This window comes from Orycteropus afer, unplaced genomic scaffold, assembly GCF_000298275.1.
Source record: "Orycteropus afer afer isolate SDZICR_OR568_19922 unplaced genomic scaffold, OryAfe1.0 scaffold00027, whole genome shotgun sequence".
In the NCBI taxonomy this organism is placed as follows: Eukaryota; Metazoa; Chordata; class Mammalia; order Tubulidentata; family Orycteropodidae; genus Orycteropus; species Orycteropus afer.
Window position 1 is genome coordinate 15,713,497 of NW_006921614.1, and position 27,582 is coordinate 15,741,078.

The following is a 27,582-nucleotide window of genomic DNA, read 5'->3' on the forward strand; positions in this document are numbered from 1 at the left end:
AGAAGAATGGGAATTCCCAAAAACTTGATTATACTCATGAGGAACCTGTACCTTGACCAGGAGGCTGTCGTTTGAACAGAACAAGGGGACACTACATGGTTTAAAATCAGGAAGGGAGTGTGTCAGGGTTGTATCCTTTCCCCATACTTATTCAATCTACATGCTGAGCAAATAATCTGGAAGCTGGACTATATGAAGAAAAACGTGGCATCAGGATTGGAGGAAGAATCATTAACAACCTGAGATACGCAGATGATAAAACTTTGCTTGCTGAAAGTGAGGATGATTTGAGGCACTTACTGACGAAGGTTGAAGAATACAGTCTGCAGTATGGATTATGTCTCAATATAGAGAAAACAAAAATCCTCACAACTGGACCAATGAGCAGCATCATAATAAATGGAGAGAAGATTGAGATTGTCAAAGAATTCACATTGCTTGTTTGTACAATCGATGCCAATGGAAGCAGTAGTCAGGACATTAGACGATGTGTAGCACTGGGAAGGTCAACCGTGAAGAAACTGTTTCAAGTGCTGAGGATGTCTCCTTGAGGACTAAGGTATGCCTGACACAAGCCATGATATTTCCAATTGCCTCATATGCATGTGAGAGCTGGACAATGAATCAGTAAGACCAAAGAAGAGTTGATGCTTTTGAGTTGTGGTGCTGGCAAAGAATGCTGAAAGTTCCATGGACTGCTAAAATAACTAACAGATCTGTCCTGGAGGAAGTGCACCCGAAATGCTCCTTAGCAGCGAGAATGGCCAGATTTCGTCTCACCTACTTTGGTTTTGTTGTCAGAAAGGACCATTCCTTGGAGAAGCATGTCATACTTGGTAAGGTGGAGGGTCAACGAAAGAGGGGAAGGCCTTCAACGAAATGGATTGACGTGGTGGCTGCAATGATCGGCCCAAGTATGGCAGGGATCATGGAGCTGGCACGGGATCAGGCAGTGTTTTGTTCTGCTGTGCATGGGGTCACTATGAGTCAGAAATGACTCGACAGCACCTGACAACAACAACAAGGGGCTGAGTGAAAGCCCCTCAACCTTGGGGTCCAGCTTTGCCTCCTGCTCCCGGCCCACTGGAGCTAGAGGCGTTTCTTCACTCAGACAGCTACTGGCTGCTGAGGCTGAGAAGCGCTAAGGTTGACAAGTAAAAAGGCACAGTCCCAATGTTACCAAACCACATGGCAGGCCATTGACTTAATTCCATTGTAAGTTCCAAGGTCAGCAGAGCATTGCAGGCTGCTGAGCAATGACATGGCTACATTCAGGGTTCAAGCGTACCATAGGATAGAGACCATTCTCAAAGCTTCTCCTTATATACAGGAAGCAGACCACATCCCAAATACAGCTACCCAGATGCTTGTGGTAGATCCCACCATGGAGTTGATTGCCAGTCTTATCATGGGGAATAACGAGCACCAGCTGCCCAGCCACTCAACCAGGCCCAGCCAAGTTGACACACAAACATAACTACCACAGTTTCCAAGAGCCAAAATATGAGCTTGAGTATATCCTACTGAATTCAGAGACTATCCACAATAACAGGATGGGGGAGGCATCTGAGCTCCTATAACCTGACAAAGGGGAGAAAGAAACAACATCAGCAACCTCTGTCCTATAGGACAGAGGTCACGTGCTGCCACTCTCCAACATTTTTTTTAATACTAATTCTCACACCAACTGTTGCTCCCATGGCACTCTCTACTTCTCTGCTGGGTTCAATATTTCATTGCATTGGCCACACAGAACTCACAGACAATACTCATGAATATGGGGTTTATTAGGGAAGTTACAGGTTTCTTGAAGTTTCAGGATCAGAAATGACTCAGTGTACTGTTCTTCAGTCAGGACAGCTTCTTCTCAACCATGTCACAGGCATACTTCTCTCTGGCTTTGGCCTTTGCATTGTTCAGACCAATGTTCCAAAGCTCTTTTAGTTTTGTAGGTAGGTGCCCAGAGCAGTAGCTCATTCTGCCTGCCTGAAGGTGCTCAGCTTTCTTGCTCTGTGGACGAGGAAGCCCGCCCCTCCATCTCATTCTGGTCTCTTGATTCCATTGGTTCTTCTGACTGTTGCTGCTGTCTCTCTACCATCTCTCTGCCATCTTAATGCCATCTCTCTGCCTTTTCTCTACCATCTCAGGGGAGAGATGTTGGGTCCAAGGATGCACTCCACTCCTGGCTCTTCTTCTGTCTTGATGGTAGTGAGATTTCCCTTTCTGCCTTTGGGATGGCTCCTTTTGAACCTAGCAGAATGGCAAACCTGACCAATCCTCATATTAGGGTTCCATACACATTATTTGCATGGCCCCATCCCTACAAGGGTGCCATATACCTTATTTACATGATCAAGCTAGCCAATCCCCTTAGAGGTCCACAAACACATTACATTTGCATGGTCCCACCCAGTCATCTGGTAGGTGTCACAAAGACCACACAGCTAGAGCATCCATATTAAGTAATTTGCTGCATCACACTATTTCAAAAATAGATTTGACACACTGAACACCAATGACCCAAGACCAATGAGTTCTGGAATGACATCAAGGACATCATATGTGAAGAAAGCAAAGGTCATTAAAAAGACAGGAAAGAAAGAAAAGACCAAAATAGATGTCAGAAGAGACTCTGAAACTTGCTCTTGAACATAGAATAGTTAAAGCCAATGGAAGAAATGACACAATAAGACTTGAACAGACGATTTCAAAGGACAGCTCAAGAAGACAAAGTAAAGTATTATAGTGAATTGTGCAAAGATCTGGAGTTAGAAAGGGAAGAACACATTCAACATTTCTTTAGCTGAAAGGACAGAAGAAAAAATTCAGGCCTCGAGTTGTAGTATTGAAGGATTCTATGGGCAAAATATTGAATGATGCTAGAAAGATTAAAAGAAGACAGAAGGAATACAGAGTCTCTGCATCAAAATAATTAGCCAACATTCAATCACTTCAGGAGGTACCATATGATCAAGAACTGATGGTATTGAAAGAGGAGTCTAAGGTACACTAAAGGCATTGGTGAAAAACAAGACTCCAGGAATTGGTAGAATATCAATTGAGATGTCTGAACAAATGGGTGCAACCGATAAAGTGCCAATTGGTCAATGCCAAGAAATCTAGAAGACTCAGATGGAGAACAGTCAGAAATTCAAGCCAGACTCATGGAACAAGAGATATCATTGTTAATGTCAGATGGATCTTGGCTGAAAGCAGAGAATACCAGGAAGATGCTTACCTGTGTTTTATTGACTTTGTAAAGGCATTGGACTGTGGGGAACATAACAAATTATGGATAACATATGAAGAATGGAAATTCTAGGATACTTAATTGTGCTCATGAGAAACCTGTACATAGATGGCATCAGAATTCCTTCAATAAATTTCAAAAGATTGAAATCACACAAAGTATCTTTTCCAATCACAATAGAATGAAACTAGAAATTAATAACAGAAAGAAATTAAATGAAAATACAAATTCCAAAACCTATCAAATACAATGAAGGCAGTACTCAGAGGGAAATTTATAGTAATAACACCTACATTAAAAAAGAAGAAAGATACTGTTCTGGTTACCTACTGCCGCCCTGACAGAAATATACCACAGATAGGATGGCCTTAACAAACAGGAGTTTATTCTTACAATTTGGAGGCTTTAAGTCCAAGTTCAAAGTGCCAGGCTCTAGGGGCTGGGTGAAAACCCCTCAGCCTTGGGCTTCAGCTCTGCCTCCAGCTCCTGGCCCACTGAAGCTAGAGGATTTTCTTCACTCAGACAGCTGCTGGCTGCTGAGGCTGCCAAGCCCAAGGTTGACAAGTAAAAAGGCACAGTCCCGATGTTACCAAACCACATGGCAGGCTGTTGTAAGTCCTAGGGTCGGCAGAGCATGGCAGGCTGCTGAACAACGAAGCAGCTGCATGCAGGGTTAAGATGCCATAAGCTGGAGACCATTCCCAAGGCTTTTCCTTTTATACAGGAAGCAGACCACATCCCAAAGGCTGTAGAGGAGGTGCACTCAGCATCATGTGGTAGATCCCACCATAGAGTTGACTGCCAATCTCATCACGGGGAATAACTATCACCAGCTGCCCAGCCACTCAACCAGGCCCAGCCAAGTTGACACACAAACATGACTACCACAGACACTAAATCAATACTTTAACACTACAATTTGGGGACCTAAAAAAGGAGGAGCAAACTAAGTCAAAACTCCCAGAAGAAAGGAAACAATAAATATCAGAGCAGAAATAAATGAAGTAGAGAATAGGAAAACAATAGAGAGAAGCAAAGAAACTAATATTTTTAAAAAATCAGTAAAATTAACAAAACTTTTGCTAGACTGACAAAGAAAAGGAGAAAGATGCAGACATCTACAAGTAGAAATGAAAGTGAGGACATTACCGTAGACTCTACAGAGATAAAAAGGATTGTATGGGAATATTATGCATAGTTATACACAAACATTAGTATAATTTAGAGGAAATGTACAAATTCTTTTGTGGTAAAACACATAAACTCTCTACATTGACTCAGGAAGAAATAATGGATCCCAGAAAACTCCCAACAATAAGAAATGTCCTGAACCAGATGGCATTCTGGAATTATGGAATTCTACCAAATACTTATAGAAGTTGTTCCAATCTTACTTAAACTTTTCCAAAAAATAGAAGAATAGGGAACACTTTTTAACTCATTTTAATTAGGCGCCCAGTTTATTCACCTCTCCATTCCAGTTAAAACCTATTTCTGTTGTTGTTAGTTGCCATGGAGTTGATTCTGACTCATGGAGACCACATGTGTTGCAGAGTAGAACTGCTCCATAGGGTTTTCTTGGCTTTAATCTTAATGAAAGTAGATTGCTAGACTTTTTCTTCCAAGGTACTGCTGGGTGGGTTTGAACTGCCTTGTTTAGGTTAGCAGTCAAGCACAAACCATTTGTGCCACCTAGGGACCTAGAAAAGACTTAAACCAGAACAAAACCAAACCCACTGCCAAGTCGATTCTGTCTCATAGTGAATCTCATTGACTTTCTGAGGCAGTAAATCTTTATAGAAGTGGATTGACCTGTTTTCCTTCCATGAAGTGGCTGATGGGTTTGAACCACCGCCTTCTGGTTAGCAGTCAACCTTAGCACTGGGCCACCAGAACTTGGACAATAGAAAACCCACACCCCATGTTCTTGTATAGGAAGACTCAATAACATTAAGTTAGTCAATGCCCCACAGGTTAAAGATATCAATAGGATGTGTTTTGGAACTAGATTACTTAATGCTAAAGTCATATGGGAAGATAAATAAATAAGTATACAAAGGGAAATTGTAGAAAAAGAAATATTAGGGAGAGAGGGATATCTGTAGAAGATAATAAAACATGGTATAAAAGTACAGTAATGAAAACTGTGAGTTTCTGATGTATTATTAGAGTGACAGATCAATGCAACAGTCTAAAAAGTTCAGAAATGTCCGGCTACATATAAGATTTACTATAAATACTAAAAGTGGTATTTCAAATTAGGAGGAAAATAAAGTATCTGAAAAAAATCAAGCTAAATTCCAAATTCCACAATATATAAAAATAAATTTTAGATTGACCAATGACATATGAAAATAAACTACAAAGATAGCAAAATAAAATATGGGAGAATTATAAAATAATTTGAGAATGAAGAAGGCCATTCTAAGTATGACAAAAATGCAGAAAAACCAAAAGGAAAAAGTATGTAAAAATTTTTTTTTTTTTGCATAGCAAACAACAATATCAATAGCAACAACAAAGCCTTCTAAGTACCTCAAAGTCAAAAGTAAATGACATTGTTTTGGAAGTTTAGGGTTATGGCTTCATGGCACATCCCAATTAATTGACCTAACAACACGTTTAGTGCCCTTTTCTACCTCCTATTTCCTTACCTAGTGCCTGGGGTCTTAAAAACTTGCAAGTGGCCATACAAGGCACAACAATTTATCTCTATTTTCCTGGAATAACAGACAAAGAAGGAAAGCCAGGACTAGGAGGATGATATGGAACGTGTGGTTAATTGCCTCCATGAACAACTGCCTCCTTTGCCATGATATTGGATGATCTGGATGGTGCCAAGCTACCATTACTGAACATTTTGATTGAGAATCTTTGATCAAAAGGGGGAAATGCAGAAAAGAATTTCCAATTCTCATGGACTATAGACTTCCTGGAGCTACGAAATTTGGATGTACCCCTAAAACTATGCCTTGAGATAATCTTTAACAATTAAACCAATATCCCTTGAAATCTTCTTAAAACAAAACAATGGTTTAGCTTAACCAGTAAAAAATATCTGCCTTGGGCATTATGCTCTTTTAAGAACTACCTATATGGGACCAAATTGACCACAGCAACTCAACCAATTAGATAGGAATCTTAGGGAGCAGTGAATTTATGTTAATGGGGGAGGAACAACTCAGAAAAGGAGGATAAAAATGGTTGCGCAACTCAAAGAATGTAATCAGTGTCACTAAATGGTATACATAAAAATTGTTGAATTGGTGTGTGTTTTGTTGTTAATATTCTGAACAACAACAAAACAGATAAAATTTTTAAAAATATTTATTTATATGAGACCAAATGGTCAACAATTACTCTAAAGCAACGATACAAGAAGTTCTGTCCCTAAGGGCCCTGCTGGGCGTTATGTGAACATCTGCCACGTGGGATGATGGGCCAGGAAGCTACCTGGGCTGGTGGTTGAAAAGGGTCTCTGTGCTGCTTCTACCTTCTTTGTGGCAGTTCTTCCAGCTCTGCGCTATCTGCTTGCTCAAGGTGGATCGGGACTCAGCTCTGGGAAAAAGTTTGGTATATGATCCAAAGCCACACATTTATTCATTTCTTCACTCATCACTCCTACTATGTGCCAAGTACCAGGAATAAGATCAATAAGATATGCTGTTGCTTTCCAGATTTTTAAGCCTCATGGGAGGAACAGATAAATGAGCAGATGATAACAGTGAAATGCGGGATTCTTGCCTATTACGGGAAAAACATAGCAGGATATGGGAACTCCAATAACAAAGAATAGGATAGCCTCAGGAACCACATCTGATAGTTTAAAGGGGAAATATCCTTTGAGATAGCGCAAAAGCTTTCCTGGGGGTGGGATGGGGTGGAAGAGAAACTTTATAATATCAGAATAGAGTGTTGAATATCTGAACCAAGGTAAGGCTCAGACCCTTACAAGGAGAAATTTCCCTTAGAGGCCCAACATCCAGGAAACATGGCAAATGCCCTTAATCCAATTTCTTGCCAAGTTTCTTTCTCATCACCAAAAATTGGCTCTTAATTTCTTCAGAAGACAGTAATGGGTTTGGGGGCTTCGGGTTTGGCATAGTAGGTAAAGCATTTGGCTGCTAGCCAGAAGGTCAGCGATTCAAATCCACTAGCTGCTCTGCAGAAGGCAGATGGGAAGATGGGACAATCTACTTCCGTAAAGATTTACAACCTTGGAAACCCAGTGGGGGTCACTATGAGTCAAAAATGACTCAATGGCAGTGAGTTTGGAGTTTTTTTTTTTGTTTTTTTGAGAAGGCTGCAGTGAGCCCCAGTGGAACACCTAGTGCAGAAGCCTCTGGAGACTCTGTAAGGCGCTAGGGGTTATTCACCTGGAGCTAGTGGCAACTCCAGGAGCAATACAGGCACAGGTACTGTACACATGACTTGGTGAGGCTAGAGTCTGGGTTTCCACCAGACTTGCAGCAGCCTGAGTTAAAAACTGAGCTGTAGGGTGCTAATTTTGCTCAACACCTGGTGACTGGGCCCACTGCCATGGGGGCCCCATTCATAGAGGTGAAAGACTTTGAAACCTGTCACCACCACGGGTAAAACACCAAAGAGCATATGTTAGCACTATTGTCTGTGAGTACAAAACAGCTTTATAGCATAAGTTTTTTGGGGCGTATCATTAGGAAAGGTAGCTAAGCCACCAGGACAGTGAACACTCCATAGAAGGGAACCAGCCTCAGGGAAGGAACAGGTGTCAGTACAGAAAACTCATCACCACCTGGAAGGGAGGGAAAATGGCCACAACCATCCTCCAGGGAAATTATTTCTTCGCCCCACCCTCTCTCTCAGTCTCCTGTTCTTTCATTGTAAGGGGAACTGAGTGTTCACTTAGTCCTGGAAAGTCCATTTACTGGCCAGCCATGAAGGTTTCCACTCCCCTTTACCCTCAGGCCTCATTTACTTCTTTTGATTTAAAGCTGGAGTCTAGAGAATGTGGAATGAAGGTGTAGCCACAAGCCATTTTAAAAATGCATGGTGTTTAGAGAAAAAGAAACCTTTACCAATCATCAAAGAAATGCAAATTAAAATAACCTTTTGAGGTTATCATTTTTCAGCTACTAAGTCAGCAAAAGCTCACTCCTGGCAAGGTTGCAGTAAAAAAAATTGTGCTTACTCTTGGTGGCATTGTAAATAGTTAAGAGCTTTTCAGAAAACAAATTGAAATACATTGAGTACTGAAAATCATTCTACCAGTCAATCCAATTATCTCACACATGGGAATTCATCTTAAGAAAATAATTCAATGGAAGAAACACCCCGTCAACAACACATTGTACCTAGATATCCAACAACAGAGAAATGGTACAATAAACCCCTGCCATTCTGAATCGGCTCTTATCCAGGCATCAGAAATTATAACTCTGCAGGCTGTATGGAAAGTGACAATGGGTTTTAATATGTTAAGTGAAAATATCCAATATTTGGTTGAAACTTGATAACATATAAATTCATATGATCAGGATTGGAAAATATGAATAAATGAAAATAATGATGTTAACAAAGTGGTATTGTGGGTTATGTACTTTTCCTCTTTTGAAAAATTTGTTAATGATGCAAATTTGCTTTGCAAAGAAAACAGAAGATTAAAAATTACAGTTTAGGAAATGCAGCCCATGATGTCTACTAGAGAAGTGGAAGGACTGACCCATCTCTCTAAAGGAGATGTCTGGCTTAGTTCTCAGTAATAAGAACTGAGAAAAACTCTAGTACCTTCAGGCATGCCCCTTATTGTTATAGTTGTTAGGCCCTGACTTATGGTGACCCCATGCACAATTGAACTAAATGCTGCCTAGTCTTCACTATCCCCATGACTGATTGCGGATCAGACTGTTATGATCCACAGAGTTTTCATTGACTTACATTTTCAGAAGTTAAGTCTCCAGGCCTTTCTTCCTAGTCTGTTCAGGTAGTGGCTGTAGAGGAGGTTCACTGGCTGAGAATCGAACCTGGGTCTCCTAAATGGAAGGCAAGAATTCTAGCACTGAACCAACATTGTCCTGCAGCACATCTCTTAAAGAAGTTGAACTCTCAGGCAATAAGAACGTGCTCTGGGTCCTCATCTTACTTAAATCCCAAGTCAGAATGATCATCAGACATAATGCACAAGGGAGGAACAGGGTTCCATCAAAGCTGAAGAAAGCTTTGGGAGAGGAAAGACAGATACTGGACTGTCTTGGAATGATTAGTGGTTTGAACAGTGGCTTTGCATGATGAGACCAACCAGCCTGTAGTTATAAATATGTGGCTGTTGACAATCATTTTCCCACCTTACAACTAGGGCACTAGTTCAGGAGCCGTGTGGGTTGCTTGAGCCCCAGAGCCCAGGCTTGGAGGACACCTGTGACACAGGCTTTAAGAAGAGCTGGGCTGATGGAACATGTGGAAAGGAAGTGCTCTGGTTTCACTTGAAGGGGGTGTGGGGCCTGGCAGAGGGCTGGGGGCTGGAAGAATGTCCCTTTTAGGGCTCACAGATGCAGTCTGGTGCACACTGAGCTGGCTTCAGAAATCCAAGTGGGACAATAATATTTTTAAATTTGCACATATTCAAAGCCGTGTTTCAAATACCATCAAGGGTAGATAATAAATGGTACATTTTTTCCACCCTCTGGATATGGAAGGCCTGCCACCTTCCCCAAAAAGGAGCTCTGGTAGTGTAGTGGTTAAAGCATTTGGCTACTAACCAGAAAGTCAGTGGTTCAAATCCACCAGCTGCTCTGCATGAGAAAGATGAGGCAATCTGCGTCTGTAAAGATTTATAGCCTCATGAACTATTAGGTATGTCTATGCAGGGGGGAGTGTGCCCATGACCATGTATAGGGTTGGCAGACAATGTTTCTACAAGTGTATTTGTATGTTCTGTAAGAATTTCCGGGTATATAGTAGAGCTGACAAGGTTGTAACTACTTCTTGGCCTCAGCCAGCTACCCAGAGGAGCGAATAATTGGACCTGTGGGCTTGGGGCCACAGTTGCAGGGGACATCAAGCTCAATTGGCATAACATACTACACAAAAACATTGTTCCACATCCTACTTTGGCAAGTAGTGACTGGGATCTTAAAAGCTTGCAAGTGGGCATCTAGATGCAATGATAGGTCTCTCCTCATCCAGAGCAAAGAATAATGAAGAAAACCAAAAATGCATGAAAACAACTAGTCCAAGTGACTGGTATACCATGTAATCCTCAGCCTATATGACTATGAGACCAGAAGAAGTAGGTGGTGTCTGGCTACCACTGTCAACCACTCGGAGGGGGAAATCTATGTAGGAGATCCTGGGTAGAGTGGGAAAACAGTGTGGAACAAAACTCAAAATCATTTAAAAAAAAAAAAAGGGACTAAATTTGCTGGTCTAATAGAGCCTGGTGGAACCCCTGAGACTATGGCCCCTAACTGCCCTTCAGGTCTGGAATTGAACGTACTCCTGTGGCTTCCAGCCAAACAAAAGACAGACATAGGAACTGAACATTTGTATTAGGTAGATACATTCCTTGGAGAGATCAATCATGAGAGAATAGAAGGGCTGTGTATGCACAGGGAGACAGCTTGGGGAGGGGCAGGAGTGCATGGGAGGGAAGGACACAGGGAAGAGGTAACTAAGGGGAGGAAGTGGGAAGGGAGCTGTTGCATTGTGGGAAATTGCAGTCAATGTCATGGGACAATGTGTATGTAAGCTGTTGCATGGAAAGTGAATTTGCTCTGTAAATTTTCACCCAAATCCCAATAAAAATTTAAAAAAAAAAAAAGAGGAAGAGATTTATAGCCTCAGAAGTCCTATGGGGCATTTCTACTCTGTCCTAAAGTGTTGCTCTTAAGGGATTGCTAAGAGTTGGAATTGACTCGAGGGCAGTGGGTTTGATTTGGTTTGTGGCCACTTTCTACAACCTCAGCACGTGTGTGTGAGCACAGATGACATATGCATATGCCAACACACTGCACAATCAGATGTTAACAACTCATATCACCTCTGAAAGCACTGGCCTGCCCATAGTGGGTCTAAATTTGGTCTGGACTAACTGTTGCATTTAGGATGGCTGCATTCTTGAAACCGAGCAAGGTAACAAGCTTGCAGCTTCTAAGAAAATGAGTTACCTTTTTCATCCATTAATACCTGAAGATGATATTGTTAGTTTAGAAACTGTGTTAAACATGATCCATTCAGTGACATGGCCCTTAAGGCTTTGTACCAGAATTATTCTGCTTCCTGGCTTCTAGCTTATAATGCTCATTCCATGATGAGTAACATGACATGAAAGTTAGAGTTGTGGGATTTCCAAGGCCTGAAATATAATGAGCTTCAAACTGGTTTTCTTAGGGTGCTCCATCACCTCTTGTCTTTTCTCTATTCTGTGCCGAAAGACCCTGGAATGCCTGTTTTTGGGGCAAAGGGTCCCATAGACAGCCAGCTGGTCCAGGTCAGAGGGTGAGTTCTGTAAACCTGGCAATCTCCTGCAGCCCCTCAAGGATGGCTGTCCACCCCATAAAATTGCTATTAGTGAAATGAAGTGCAGTGCCTGCAGGTCAAGTTGGGATGGGCAGAGAGGGTGCAGGGACTGGGACAAGAATCATGAGCCAGGCAAACCAACTGCCTTGTGGGGCCTGTTCTTAAATCCAGCCAATGTGTCAGGACAAGTAGGGAAAAGAAGGAAGAGCTTGGGAACCAGATAATTCCGGAAGGTCCAGAAAATGGCCAGGTGGGTCTGGATTTGGTACCCATGGCTGCTATCAAGCAGCCCCCATGGAATCAGATCAGAATCCAAAAAAGAGGGCAGAGGCAGTGCATTTATTCACCCCCTAGATGCTTTCCCTGAGGAGAGGAGATCAAGAACTCATAGCGTCCTGTCCCCTCCTGTATTTCAGAAGATGCAAGTGACCATTGCTTCTGAGTCTTTCCTTTTCTAAGAAATGTGTGTGGGGCCAGTCTTCTCACTCTTCTTCCTGAGTCAACTTCCTCTCTATTTTGGTTTCACACATGCTACATGGAGCTAGTGTGCCAGGCCATTTCTAAGAAAGTTGGCATTCAAAGGACTCAGAGATCATGTGTCCAAGGAGGAAACTGAGGCTCAACAGGGCTGAGGGACAGGCCTCAGGTAACCCAGCAGCCCAAGAGCAGGAAGTCAGGTGTTCTTTCTGCTCCTCAGAGCCACTGGCTATTCTGAAGACAGAGGAAGTCAGACATGTAAATGTTGAATAACATATGGAAGGATGAGGCTGTATTGTTAACAATGAGAATTATAAACTGGAGGGAAAATGGCAGCATCCTCTTTGGAAAAGAGACAGGGCAACACTTCTTCCCTTCTCCTCTCCATGCCTTGTTTGTTATATGACTGTCCATGATTGTAGTGAGAATAGTGGCATTGGAAGCAATATATGCAAGGAACTGACAAGTCCCTTGGGGAACTGCAGAGGGGCTTGGAGCTGGGAAAAGCCTGGAAGACAGCAGGGCTGAGGGCAGTGATGGAGAGTCTTTCTTCCTCTTACTGTTGTTAGGTTCCAAGTAGCTCTAACACATGGTGACTCTACACATAACTGAATGAAACATTGCCTAGTCCTGTGCCATCTTGATAGCCCTTGATATCTTTGAGTCCACTGTTGTGGCCACGGTGTATTTTGAGTGCCTTTCAAGCTAGAGGGTTCATGTTCCAGCACTATATTGGAAAATATTCTATTGTGCTCCATAAGGGTTTCACTGGGAGCTCTGGTAGCATAGTGGCTAAGGCACTTGACTGCTAACTAGAAGGCTGGCGGTTCAAACCCACCAGCCACTCCCCAGAAGGAAGATGGGGCAATGTACTTCCGTAGTGATACTGCCTTGGAAACCCAAGAAGGGGTCGCTATGAGTTGGGTCCGACTCGACGGCACATAACAACAACAACAACAACAAGGGTTTCATTGACTAATTTTTTAAAGTAGTTCACCAGACCTTTCTTCCTAGTCTGTTTTAGTCTGGAAGCCCCACTGAAACCTGCCCACCATGGGGTAACCTTGCTGGTATTTAAAATACCAGTGGCATAGCTCCCAGCATCATAAAAACACACAAACCACTACAGTGTGACAAACTGACAGATAGGTGGTTGCTTCTCCCCTTGCTCTTGCTGAAATCAGGGCAGAGAAAAGTAGACACTAGCCATCTTTGATTTTTCACTAAAATGTCTGAAGTCTCTAGCCTCCCTCTGGCCCACAGTTGACTATGGTCAAGGAGCCACAACTTGCTGGAAAAAGTCTGCTTTGCATTGGTGCCTTCTAATGTTGTTGGAGTTGTGGCACTGTCACTTAGAAGTACTTGGACTTGAGGAAGCTCTGGTGGCACAGTGGTTAAAGCATTCAGCTACTAACCAATAAACATTGGATGAACATTGGCTGAACAAAAAACAGTGGTTGAACCCACCAGCCACTCTGTGGGAGAAAGAGGAGGCTTCCATAATTATAACCTTGGAAACCATAAGGGGTCAGTTCTACTGTATCCTACAGGGTGGCTGTGAGTCGGAATTGACTCAATGGCAGTAGGATTTTTGTGTGTGTGCTTGTGCTGGGGCTTTTAGAGCTGTCCACCCTTGATTCTGAATTTGGGTTGGTTAAGAGTAGACCCCTTAGCAGTTTTGTTATTTTACTGTATTCACACAGGAAAGTGTCCCCCAGTTCTGGGCCAGGGAAAGGAAAAAGCTACTGAGGTTAGGGATTTTCACATTCTCTCATAAGATTTATAATGTAAGTGTGGCTTTAAAAATATTTTCTGGGATTTTGTAAGTTAAAATTAAGTATTTTAGAGAAAACAGTTTTATATGGATGACTTATGTTTATGTCTGGAGGACTTTGGTGAGTCCCCTAAGTATATGGTGTACAATCACAGCTGGGCCTCAAAGGTGCCTGTGGAATGGGTAGTTAGGTGCGATACTACCAGGTACCTTCCAGGTGAGTGTGCAGGCCTGGCTATTAAGAGGATTCTCTTCTCTTTTTCACATGAGACACCCCTGAGGGGAGATTCCCAGAAATAATTGAGTGCAACTTTGGCAGGGAATTGGGGCTGGGGTGGGGAAGAGGAGAGGGAGGATTAGCAGTTCTAAATTAGCAGCAAGTAAGGTCAAATGCCAAGAAATTGGATTACCATGAACGTTTCTCCATCTGTACTCACAAACCTGTGAGGCCTGGGGATGCAATTTTACATATGGAAAGAACCATGAGAAGATAAGGTACAGCTCTTGTCCTTCTAGAGCTCACAATCTTGGGAAAGAACACATTTTTTAATAAGACTCCCCATTCCCTGAAGGAGAAAGGGACTGGAGCTAATGCCTGTACATGGGGATGTTAGTCCCTTGTCCAAGAGAAGGAGATAGTGAAACTTTGCAATGAGAAGCTGAAACGGTGTATTTGAGATCCAAGGGCTTGAGGATGAGTGCTGTGACCCCAGGAGGCTGCCCCATTTGCTGGGACCTTCTGATAGAACCCTAGAGGAGGGCCCAGTGATGCTGTTCAAATGGCCCTTTGGACCTCCAATTGGAGGGGCCAAACTGTGGAGAAGTAACTTGTTCAGCTCTTAGCTCAGATACAGAAGTTCTGATGTGCAGGGAAGGAGACATCTTGGCCAGCTGGACCACTCCAGTTAGGAATTAACCCACTGTAGGTCTAGTGAAGAACTCAGCCAGGCAAATGTTGCCTTGGCTTTTCTGCTTTTCAGTGTTTGCATGGCTTTGTCTTACAGCATAATTCCTCGATGCCAAGATCTGGCCTGTTTTGTTTGATTTGCTGGCCCCCAGCAAATCATGCTAAGTGTCACTACCACCACTATCTCTACTTCTACTATCTCTTAAGAATCTATTACACACAGGCACTTTAAATAAATTAATACCTTAAGAAACCGGAAAATCAGATATTAGTGTGCTCATGAGGAAAATGAGTTTCAAAGTATCAAGAAAAGTTATTCAGGTCTCAAAGTAGAACTGGGTCTGAAATCTGCATTTTTCCAACTTCAGAGCTCTTGACCTTTCCTGATATGAGAGCTCAAAATTTTCTTTCTACCATTTCATGCAAAAGGAAAATGAATCAGTGAGAAAGGAGACTCACCTCTATACTGTCCATTTTAGAAACATTTGAGGAAGGAACACTTACTGCTGGGAGGACACCTGGTGCTCACCTCAGCATCTTTACCCACACTGTGCCCAGAACCCAGAGCTCCCTCTTCCTCTTCTAAATCTCTTAAGCTTCATCCCAGCTTCCTCCACCATTCACCTGCTTAACCCTATTCTGTGATGCTTTTTCCCTTTTTGGAGCCCCACAGTCCCACAACCTGTACCACTCACCTGATGTATCTCAGGGATCTTCTCGTGTGGCTAACTTGCCTGCCTCATTAATAAAAATACTGAAAACAATATTAATGCATATTCCAAAGAAAAAAATGTATATTTCATGTTTAATCTTGCTTCCTTTGGCCTTGTAGGGATCACTCCACAGAACGTTGGTATGTAAGGTGAAGTATAAAATCTCAAAAGCTAGACGCTCCTCAATCCTAGTGGACTATCTGACTCATTTATGGGCTAACATCAAGTAAATGTACAAGATCAACAAGCTTCCCCACTCCTTTATTTCCAAATATTTATTGGTCTCTGATCTACTTCTATAGAGATAGCACCTCAGAAACCCAAGAAGGGGTCACTATGAGTTGAATCAACTCAATGGCAGTGAGTTTTTTTTTTTTTTTCTTCTTCTTTTTAAATTTCTTTGGAAGTTGTTGACATGCTAAAAAGATGATCCTTTCAGAAAGCTTATGGAGCACTGGTGCAGATGTAACACTTGGGCAGGTGGAGCATTGATACAGGTGGGGCACTGATGTTGAAGAAGAACTGGCCAGGTGGATCACTGTTATAGATGAAACACTATACTGTTGAAGCATTGGTACAGGTGGAGCACTGTTATGGATTCTGTCCTTCCACAAAATTTGTTGCATATATCCTCCATGTCTCTGAATGTGACCTTGTTTGAAAATACAGATAGTTTCCAACTTACAACTGGTTTCCTTTCTGACAACACTGTTGTAAGTCAATTTTGACATAAGCTGAAAACTTCATTTAAAAAAATATTTTCATTATTTTTGCCTTTTATTATCATTACCTTTATAGATACAATCTTTATTTATCTTTGGGAATTGGAAACATTACATATACATTGCTGTTGTTATGTGCCGTCGAGTAGTCTCCGACCCATAGCGACGCCTCTTTGGGTTTCTGAGGTGGTATCTCTATGGAAGTAGATTGCCCAATATTCCTTCCTAGGAGTGGCTGATATATTTTAACATTTGTATCTAGTGCATATTACTAACAATTAGTTGTACAGAAAGAAAAAAATGATTGCAAGTGTGGGTCATTGTAACATGAATATGTTGTAAGTCAGGGACTACCTGTAGTTTTCTTCTTTTGTTATCAGTTAAATAAATGAGGTAAGGCTAGAGTAGGGTGGGTCACAATCCTAATCCTAGTACCTTCAGAATTGTGTCTTATAGAAGGGGAGAGCAGACAGAGAAACAGTCTAATATACACAGGGGAAAGATACCACGTAAGGATCAGGCTATAAGCCATAAAATGCCAAGAAAACAAGTGGGACTACCAGAAGCTGAAAGACACAAGGAAAGATCTTCATCTAGAGTTGACAGAGAGAGCATAGCCCTGCCAATACCCTGAATTCTGACTTGTAGCCTCCAGAACTGTAAGACAATATATTTCTGTTCTTTAGAGCTACCCACTTTGTGGTACTTTGTACAACATGCCTGGGAAACAAAAACAAGCACTCATCTAGAGGGTGAAGAACAAAGAGCTGGGTAAGGGAAAGGGTGGAAATGACTTTCCTTCATCTCTGACCTCACAAAACCACAAACCATAAAGAAGGAGAGAACACATTTGAAGCCTGAGCATGGAACTTGCTCAATAAATATTTGTTGTCTTGAACCAGATTCTTCCTAATAGGGGCTGCGTTTGGGTGAGGATGAGGCTAAGGCAATGGTTTGCTTTCTGCTCTTTTTTATGATCCCACTGTAACACATCTTAACTCTTAACATTTTGTGTGTATAGAATGCACAAAGGAACTTTAAAAGGAGGGAAGTATGACTTTCAATGTGTTCTCAAGGTCTACCAAGCTTCTATAATATGCTGGTGTAGAAACCGGAAGTGCTTCTTCCACTCAACCTAAGCATCAGGTGAAAGCTCTTAGTCTGCTCGAGTCCTGTCCTTGCTTGATGCCTTTCTTCCCGTGGGATGCTGGAACTCAACTGGGAGGGGGAGGAATAGGTTTGACGGAGATGCTGCTCAGGGGACTGTGAAAGACACCATTGAAGAAAGCCAAACAGTTTTATCTCCTTCTTTCCCTAAGTCTACAAGTTTCTCTTTGAATTTTCAGCAGGGCATTTTGTGTATCTTAAACTCCAAATTTAAAACTGTATTCAAAGCTAGACACAGGTAAGCTTGGATTAGCTGCCCCTCTTCAGTTGGGTGCACTGTTCATTCCTGCTTCCTGCTCTTTTCTGACTGATAAAGTGTGATTGCAATGATACCTTGAGCTGCAGGTGGCTGATGCTGGTCCTTTCATCTTTGAAATGGAATTAAATTGTCCCAAGAAAATGGTTGAACGCTGTTGCTCTTGATATTCCTGATTAAGATGGTTGAATTTTTCAGAACATTATTGCCTTCTGCCTTTAACCCTTAGGCAGACCCTAAAAATACTGTTTAGTGGTCGCTCCACATTGGTCCTTCTGCACGTCTCCTTCTGGTGTCCACTTGGAGCTCCTGTTGGAAGTGCTAGTGCTTTATGGAGCAGTGACCCCAAGTAAAGCCTTAAGAAAATTCTTGCACAACAGTAACTTTCTTGTAATGTAGGCTCTGTTGTGTGTATGCTGAGGATTGTCAATTTGTAGTTAGAGCTCCATAAATCTAATGATCTGAGTTGTCCCCTGGTGTATTGCCCTCCACCTTATAAAACTACTACTTAATTAAGTCCAGCACAGTACAATTGGCAGGCTCTGCTTCTTGCCAAAGCACTAGACCTGCACGTACATGTGCTTCAGCCATGTCTGTGCCAAGAGGCTGGCCGGCCCTTAGGTGGAGCTGAAGCACAGGCCCCAGGAAAGTAGAGAACACATACAATCACTGGGGAGCCCCTCCTGATCAATCAGAACTCATCCCTCAGAAGCCTCAGAGGGACTACTTTTTTTTGAAAATTTTTTTATAGGTGTTGAAGTGATTAAAAATAAACAACAACAAAACAACACTGGGAAAATGCTAGGTCAATGGCTATTTAGAAATATGAATATGTTTTTTGTTTTGAGCAAAGGTGAATCTGGTATTTTCCAAAAAACCCCAGACTCACTGCCGTTGAGTTGATTCAACTAATAGCAACCCCTCCTTGGGTTTCCAATGTGGTATCTTTACAGAAATAGATTGCCCAATCTTCCTTCTGAGGAGTGGCTGGTGGGTGTGAACTGCCAGGCTTCTGGTTAGCAGTCAAATGCCGTGGGCACTATGCCACCAGGCCTTAATTATCTGCATTAAAAATACCAGCTTTCAACTTTTCTAATGATAATAATAACTGATAGTAATGAATGTCAACTTCTTCAGACAACTACTTTAGGCATCAATCATAGGGATATACTACATGATTAAAATATTTAAAAATGAAGTTCGTAAGATATATAAAGGGCCCTGTGATGATGAGTGGAGGGCTTGGGCTAACAAAGGGGCCAGCAAAGGGCTCTTGCTGAGTCAAACAAGTTACAAGCATCACTGTGATCATCATGGACATCTGATGGATTATGGATTTTTTTTTTTTTTTTCAATCCACACAGCCACACCTTCAAGCGCTCACTGCTGTCAAGTTGGATCCCCAACCTTCCTTCCCAGGAGTAGCTGGTGGGTTTGAACTGCCAGTCTTCAGGTTAGCAGTCAAATGCCTTAGGCACTATGTCACCAGAGCTCCTCAGTCACACCTTAGTTAAGTTTAAATGAAGACTTTATCAATTCTAATGCAAAATAGGAAAAGCTTTTACTTGATTATCCATAAGATTCTTTCCAGCTCTGAGGGCCATTTACGACACCTTAAATATGTTTTTCTTACTGGAAGATATAGCTTATATAATAGAAAGAACTTGAGCTTTGAGTTAGATATATTTGGATTCTGATTCTGGTTCTGCCACTTGCTGGTCAAATGACTTTAAAATTATTTCAGTTATAAGCCTCATCTCCTCATCTCAAAAATGATCCTCAATTTATGGGGTGGTGGCAAAGATTAAATAAGCAAACACATAAAGAGCCTTTTCTCTATTCATCCATTACATGTGATACAAAATATATTTCAGGGTGATTATTGTTTAAAACACAGTGGATACATTCTGAGATAGTTAATGTTATGTATGAATTTGGCTAGGTTATGATTCCCACTATTGTGCTGTTGTCTTCCATTTTGTGAGCTGATGTAATTATCCTACATTTTATGCATATAAATCCTAACCTCTATATGTTAATGAGGTAGAATTAGTTGAGGTGTATCGTGAGTCACAATCTTTCAAGAGGGTGTGACTTGAGTTCTATCTTTACTCAAGGCAAGTTTTATGAGGTGGAGAGCAATATACCAGGAGATATATATATATATATAACTCAAGGGGAGTTTCCTGGGGGATGTGACTTACATCCAAAGTGGATATTCTCCTTTGCTCTGGATCTGCATCTGGCTCATCATCATCTGACTTTCAGTTCTTGGGACTTGAGCTAGCAGCCTGTCATCTGACCTGCTGATTCTGGAATTCACCAGCTTTTGGATCCTTGTGAACCAGTAGCCTGCCATCTGACCTACCAGTTTTGGGATTTGCCAGCCTCTGCCACCCTGAGAGCCAATAGCCTGTCATCTGACCTGCTGATTTGGGTTTATCAGTCCCTGCAACCATGTGAATCAGAAGATACCTTCACCCTTACACTTGACCCATGGATTGGGACTTGCCAGCCTCCACAATTGCATGAGCCATTTCCTTGTGATACATCTCTCTCTCTCTCCATACATACATACAGACAGATATATATATACACATTTCACTGGTTTTATTTCTCTGGAGAATTGAGCATATAACACGTTCCTTACTCCTGTCTCCTAAAATGGAAACAGAACAGTCTCCATCATCTGTCTCTTCCCTTCTCACATATGGGGCAATGAAGTAAGACTGACATTGTGGAGGAGAAGGCATCTTTCTCAAGGAGCAGCTTGGCCAGTTTTGGTGAGAAACATGGCTGTATCTCTGGTGTTCTGCCCAACTTTCCCATAGGGTTCGGTGTGGCCATCTTGGGATTCAGCTGAGGGCTATAATGATAGGATAAGAGGGTAGACTGAATATCTATGCTTAGGAAGTCCAAGTACTCTTGTCTTATCTCCAACCACAGTTAGCTAGAAGTGGTGGCTATGAGCTGCGGCAGCAATGCCTGGTGTCTTATTGTGTACCAGGCATTGTTATAGGCCCTGGGTATATAACACTGAACAAAATAAACAAAAATACCTGCTTCACATTCTGGTGGAAAAAACAAAAAACAAAAAACAAGCAGTCCATTAGGATTTAGTGTAACACAGATGGGTCCCCACCACTCTTGAGCAAGAGCTCTGTATCCACATGCCTCACCATTTTCCTCTGGCTCCTCTTTGAGTCAAGTGTGAGAGATTTTAGGTTGGGAAGACCCATTACATGAGTGCTTACTAAAGGAGAGCAGGATAGCCCTATGTACATGAGCCTTCTTCCTTCTGAATTCTACCCAGAAAACCACATTCATAGAGTAAGATATTGGCATGGATTACATCAAACACTATGGGGCAGGATCTTCAGGATGGTAGTGGGAGAAACTGGGTAGACTCTCTCCCCAGTTAAACAACCATTTAGCTGGTGAAAATTATTTTTCAAAAGGCCGATAACTATAACACATTGTGAAAAATATAATAAGCAACACTGAACAATTTGTGTGGTAGGGTAATTGTTAAATGGGAAGCTAACTTGCTAGGTAAACGTTCATCAAAAACACAATAACATATTATTTAAAAAAAATAACTATTTAAAGCCTCTAGGAATTGTCCAAAGGACTTAAAGCAAAGGGAGAAAATCTATTAATAGATATTCAAGATAATCTATTAAATCTTGATAAGAACAGCAAGTCTATAGCATTAGAGCAGTAGCTTGCTTCCACCCTCACACTCTTCTTTCCCCCAGCTCTTGATCTAGGGCTACAGTTTCACCTCAGGAAGGGCAGGATATCTACATCTCTCATCTTACTTTGGGCTTGTGTTGTGGAAGTGCTATTCCAGATGGCATGGCTGAGAGGGCTGAGAGTCTCTACCTCATAAGGAGCTCTGATTCTGCCAGGTGTGACAGGTCGAGTACAGGGCTTGGCTGCCCTGGTCTTGCTTGATCATACAGAGGATCTTCCACACAGAGTGGGAGGGGAAGAGGAATAAGCTGAGAAAGCCAGGGATTACTATCCCTCTCAGTGCCTACCTGTAAGATGGGATGTTACTCTGGAACATAGGGCAGGCTTGAAAGCATTCCCCAAGCCACACACAGATTTATCAGCAAAGGACCTTGAGCCTTACTAGCTTAGTGGCTTAAGCACAATGTCTGAGATAACATTGGCTCAACAAAAAGCTACTCTGACTCTACTCTGATCCTGAGTGACTCCTAGGAAGCCAGGTTTAGAAATAATATTGTACTCGCTCATGGAATTTATAAGAGTATGCACATGTCCAAGGCTACTCTCTTAGGAAAGAGAAAGTCTGAGTTACTAGTCCTTGGCTAAATGCAGGGAAAAATCATAAATTCCCTGAACTATGAAGCAGTCTCCAAGCCACACACTTATCTAATGGTAAAGCAAAACCAAACCAAACCAAACCACTGTCACTGAGTCAATTCTGACTCATAGCAACTCCCAGGTTTCCTAGGGGGTAAATCTTTATGGAAGTAGAAGTAGATTGCCCTGTCTTCATTCCGTGGAGTGGCTAGTGGGTTTGAAGCACAAGTGTTCTGGTTAGCAATCAAATGCTTTAGGCACTGCACCACCAGGGCTCCTTAACTAAGGTAAAGGGTGAAAATCTAATAAGCTAAAGGTATTTAACAAACTTTTGATCAGTAAGTGGTTTATATAGACCTACAGGTAATCCCTATAAAGCCAAAATGTCTACGTAAGGACATCAGAGGCTGCACATTGCAAATGAAACAGACTTCACAGATTTAATTCAGCAAAGTAAATGAACAAGCAAACAACCAACTAGCCAAACAAGATAATCAAGTCCTAAAAGGAGAATGAAAGTATCTAGAGCTGTTAAAATACATTATGTAAAATGTTCAGTTTTGAAGAAAAAATTGAGTCAAACAAAGAAATAAGAAAGTGAGGCCAGCCTTTAAAAATAAGCACTGGAAACTACCTTTAAGGTGACCCAGATATTGCACTTAATAGACAAATGCATCAAAACAGGTAGTATAAATATGTACAAGAACTAAGGAAACCATATTTAAAGAATTAAAGGAGGGAATGATAGCAATGACTCATCAAGTAAAGAAAAAGCACTAAAAAGATAGATACTATTAAAAAAAAAAAAAAAAAGAACCAAATGGAAATTCTGTGTTGAAAAGTATAAAAACTGAAATAAAAAACTCACCAAAGGGTCTCAGTAGTAGATTTGAGTTGGCAGAATAAAGACTCAGCAAACTTTGAAGCTAAAGAGAGAGAGAGATTATGGAATCTGAAGAACAGAAAGAAAAAATAATGAAGAAATTTGAACAGAATCTCAGTGAAGTGTTGAACACTATTTTAAGCACTCCAACATGCAGCAATGGAAATATGAAAAGTCTGTGGAAATTCTTTTTCTGTAGAGCTGTTAGAATGGGATTATTTTAGTTACTCCAGAGTTGCTTTCTATAACAGGTTTTTCAAACTTTTTTGACTAAGACATTTTTTTGACTTTTTTGAATAAGCAGTACAAAGCAGTACATTTCACATCACAAATCAGCATATATGTGTATCAGAAACAGACATTTCATGGAATAATATTTACCCTTACAATTTACTCTAATTTTACCTTTTTAAAGAAAAAATATTATTTTTTTTATTTTTTATTGTGATTTGGGTGAAAGTTTACAGAGTAAATTCACTTTCCCTACAGCAGTTCATGTATACTTTGTCTCATGACATTGACTACAATTTATCACAATGCAACAACTCCCCTCCCACTTCTTCCCCATAGTAACCTCTTCCCTGTGTCCTTCCCTCCATGCACTCCTGCCCCCTGAGCTGTCTCCCTGTGCATACGCAGCCCTTCTATTCTCCCATGATTGTTCTCTTCAAGGACTGTATCTACCTAATGTAAATGTTCAGCTCATATGCCTATCCTTTATTAGGCTTGAAGCCACAGGAGTGGGTTCAATTCCAGTCCTGAAGGGCAGCTAGGGACCATAGTCTCAGTGATTCCACCAGGCTCTATCAGACCAGCAAACCTTGTCCTAAAGAAAAATATATTTTTAAACTATTATTTGAATTGATGGTTATAGCCCACTGAAATGATCTCACAAACCTATAATGGGTAGCTGGTAGGATGGAAAACACTCCTAGATGACTCTTCTGGCCATCTTAAACAATAGATTAAGAAACAACTTGCCCTGATATAACCACTGGGTCTCAGCATCTGTTAGCTCCTTTATCCTTCTATAGTATCTGTGTAATTCATTCAATATTCATTTATCTTCTCAGTGAATGAATCAGTGATTTGTTGGGAACCAACTGTGTACTAGACATTGTTCTAAGCTTTTGGGATACTGCATTTAGCAAGATAAGCAAACAAGCAAACAAAAGCCCTACTCTATTGGCCCTCACATTCTGGCTGAGGGAAACAGATTTTAAATGAGATAAATCATGAAACATATTGCCTATAAGGAGCTCTGGTGGCATAGTGGGTTAGGCATTTAGCTGCTAACCAGAAGGTCGGCCGTTCAAACCCACCAATTGCTCTGCTGGAGGAAGATGAAGCAATCTACTTTTGTAAAGATTTACAACCTTGGAAACTCAATGGGGTTTGCTATGAATCAGAGCCAATTTGATGGCAATGGGGTTGGTTGGTTGGTTATAGCCTATTAGATGGTGATAAGTGCTAAGAAGAAAATAAAGCTGGGAATGGGAAGAGGGATGGTTTGTAGGTGTACCCTTTAGTAGAGATTTGAAACAGGTGAGGAAGAGAGACATGCAAATACATTGAGGAAGAGCATTATATAGAGATGGAATAGCATGTGCAAAGGCCCCTGTGTGGGACCATGCCTATAAAAACCAAGGAATAGCAAGAAGGACCCAATAGCTGAGGTGGATTGAGCAAGAGAGGAGGTCAAAGAGATTAGGATCAGGTTAAATAGGGCGTTGTAGCCCACTGTAAGATTTAGCTTGGTTTTTGCTCTCAGTAAGATGAGAAATCAATGGAGAGTTTTGAGCACTGAGGTGACATGATCTCACATGCATGTTAACAGGATCACTTTGGCTGTTGTGTGGAGCTTAGACTATAGAGGGCAAGAAAGAACACAGGGAGAACAATTAGGATGATTTTGCAGGATTTCAGCTGAGAGAAGGTAGTGGTAGGTCAGACCAGGTGCTAGCAGTGGAACTGGTGAATGGTGATTGGATTTTGGATCTGTTTTGAAAGTAGAATGCACAGGATTTGTTGATGGACTGGATGTAGGGTGCAAGAGATAGGAGTCATGGATGAAATCTGCCTCAAACACTAAGGTGCTCCTTTCATGTCCCATTGTATTATGTTTAGCTGATACGGGGTAAGAGACACATTGGCATTAAAATAGAAGATATCTGAACACCAAGATCTAAGATTCACTTAAAAAAAAAAAAAAAAAGGTTATAATTCTGGTCAGAGAGAGAGTTGGAGCACATCTATTGAATGGTATTCCTGTCCCAAAGCCCTTCTCTGTCTCTAAACCTTATGCTACTTGACTATTGTGACCTTAGGCTGCTTAATGACCTGATGGTGTCCTAAATAACTATGGTTTCAATTTTTTTTCTTCATCTTTGTCTAGTCTGAGCAAAAGCAAACTGATCAAGGGAAATTGGGTATGCCCTCAACTGTGCCCTGCCTTATGTCTGAACAGAAGGGAGGTCTCCTCTGCCCTTTGGGGACATCATCTGTGCCCACTTCCTGTTCTATTAATTCTGCCTGCTTGTTTCTGTGTCAAGAAAGAGCTCTTCTTCATCAGCAACAAGCCTAGAGCCCGTTTCAGGTGGCCAAGGTCCCATCTATCAGCATGTGCTAACATTGCCCCCTGCTGTCTCAGTGCTGTCTGGGACCTTTTGAGCTCTCTGTGCCCCAAGTATGATGAAAGGGAGCCAAGTAACCTTAGTTCTTCCCAACTCAGCAAGGATGGATGTTTGGGAGTGAATACAAAAAGTTAGTGTACTCTTTTTCCATCTCTAAAAGCCTAGTTTAGTTGATATTATTTTTGACAAATGCTATGTAATTGTGCCTGGAAGTGGCTCTCTTTGTATAGCTAGCAAAGCCATATGAATCCTTTTAGGGATCTAAATACGAATTATTATCTTTAATAGCTTCCCCATAACAGGCTTAAATAGAATTCCCACTTTCATTTTGTAACACTTTCTTCATTGATGCATTTTTTTGTTGTTGTTGTTCAACATCCTTAGGTGCTTTGCCTGCACATGAAGGAATATAAGTGGATGGATGCCACACTGTTAAATTGCTAAGAATGATTCTTTCTTATAAGTCTCAGCAAAAAATAAACTACGTGTTTTTAGTAAGTGGATTGGCCCACCCTGCATGTCCTGTAAAATATGCATCATGGACACTTTCTGCTAAGTAGAATGCTGAGCATTCAGCAGCAGAAAGTCTTGTAAAGGAAACCACATGTTCTAGTTTCCAGGTCAGTTGATATCCTCCTGAGGCCTTCTTCATCTTTGGTGTAGACATACCGATATATCAATGCCACGTCTGTCAGCACTTGAAGCTCACATGGAAGGTGTCTCCAATGCCACAGCTCCCTTTCTTACTTCATTAGTGTTTTGATTGGAGCTGTCCTTTATTGGAGGTTTACTTGAGCAAATTGTCCTGTCTACCTTTAGATAGATGGGTCAGTGCTGGTTAAATGAAACCATTCTTGTTTAATAGAGGCCATCCTGAATAATGCCTTTTCCTGTGAAATTCATTTTTCTGTATCTAAATGAGATGTTGAAGGGCATTATGCACTGACAAAATGCATTTGCATGAAGAGCGAGGAGATAAAAGGGCCTCCCTGCTGCTGGGAGTCCCTGATATTCTCTGCTGTGGCTCCTAGGGTTTCCAGCCCACCAGGCTTCAACACAGATCTTCCTGTGGTTATCATTTGAGTGCTCAAACAAGACTTAAGTTCTGGCCAGAGAAGATTTTCAGGGCCAAATATCCAGGTTTTCTTTTCTCTTTCTTTTCTTTTTTTTTAAAGCTGGCTTTGCTGATTTTGGCAAACTCTCCCATCTATAACACTTAGTGCATTTACAAATAATAGAGTGAGTTGGGACAGGAGAGCAAGTGTTTCCTGATGATATAATCAGATTTTATTGTTTAAGATATCACCACAATAAGAGACAGTCCAATGTTTTCCACACTGTGCACTGTTTCAATAACATGTTTTTGCCGAGTGTTGTGCCGACTAGCACATGGGGATGGATGGGTGTTACATGGGTGTGGGTACATACATTTCTAAGTTCTTCATGAATTGACATGGTTTATACATTAAACTGAGCTATTTACAGATTGGTAGAAAGAAACCAACTAAGTGCAGAGAATAGTTTCATATAAATATTAAAAAATAATTATATAAAATCACATTTTATTAGAGTAATAGGCAGTAGATTTAAAATAATAAAAATTTTTTTTAAAAGTTTCCTATATTTTAGCAGGAGGAAAAGCTACTTTACTTATTGCTATAAACTCATTTGTAGAATCTAGCTGTGTCTCGAGTGACAGGTCTCAGTGAGATGCAGAAAAACTTGAAGAAACAGTCAAAGTCAACTGAAGTGTCAAAATGTTTCAAATACTTACACTGATGTCATAGGTGTGAAGTTACCTATACCTACATTTATCAGGAGCCAAAACAAACAAAATCCATTAAGAAATAGCTGATAAAATCAAACTGAGTCTCTGACAATTTAGAGTTCTCAATTAGCATTTTATTTCTTTAAGTGGTTTTTAAACATTTCTTTGAATTTATCAGAGTCAGTCTGAAGATGTGCCCAACTT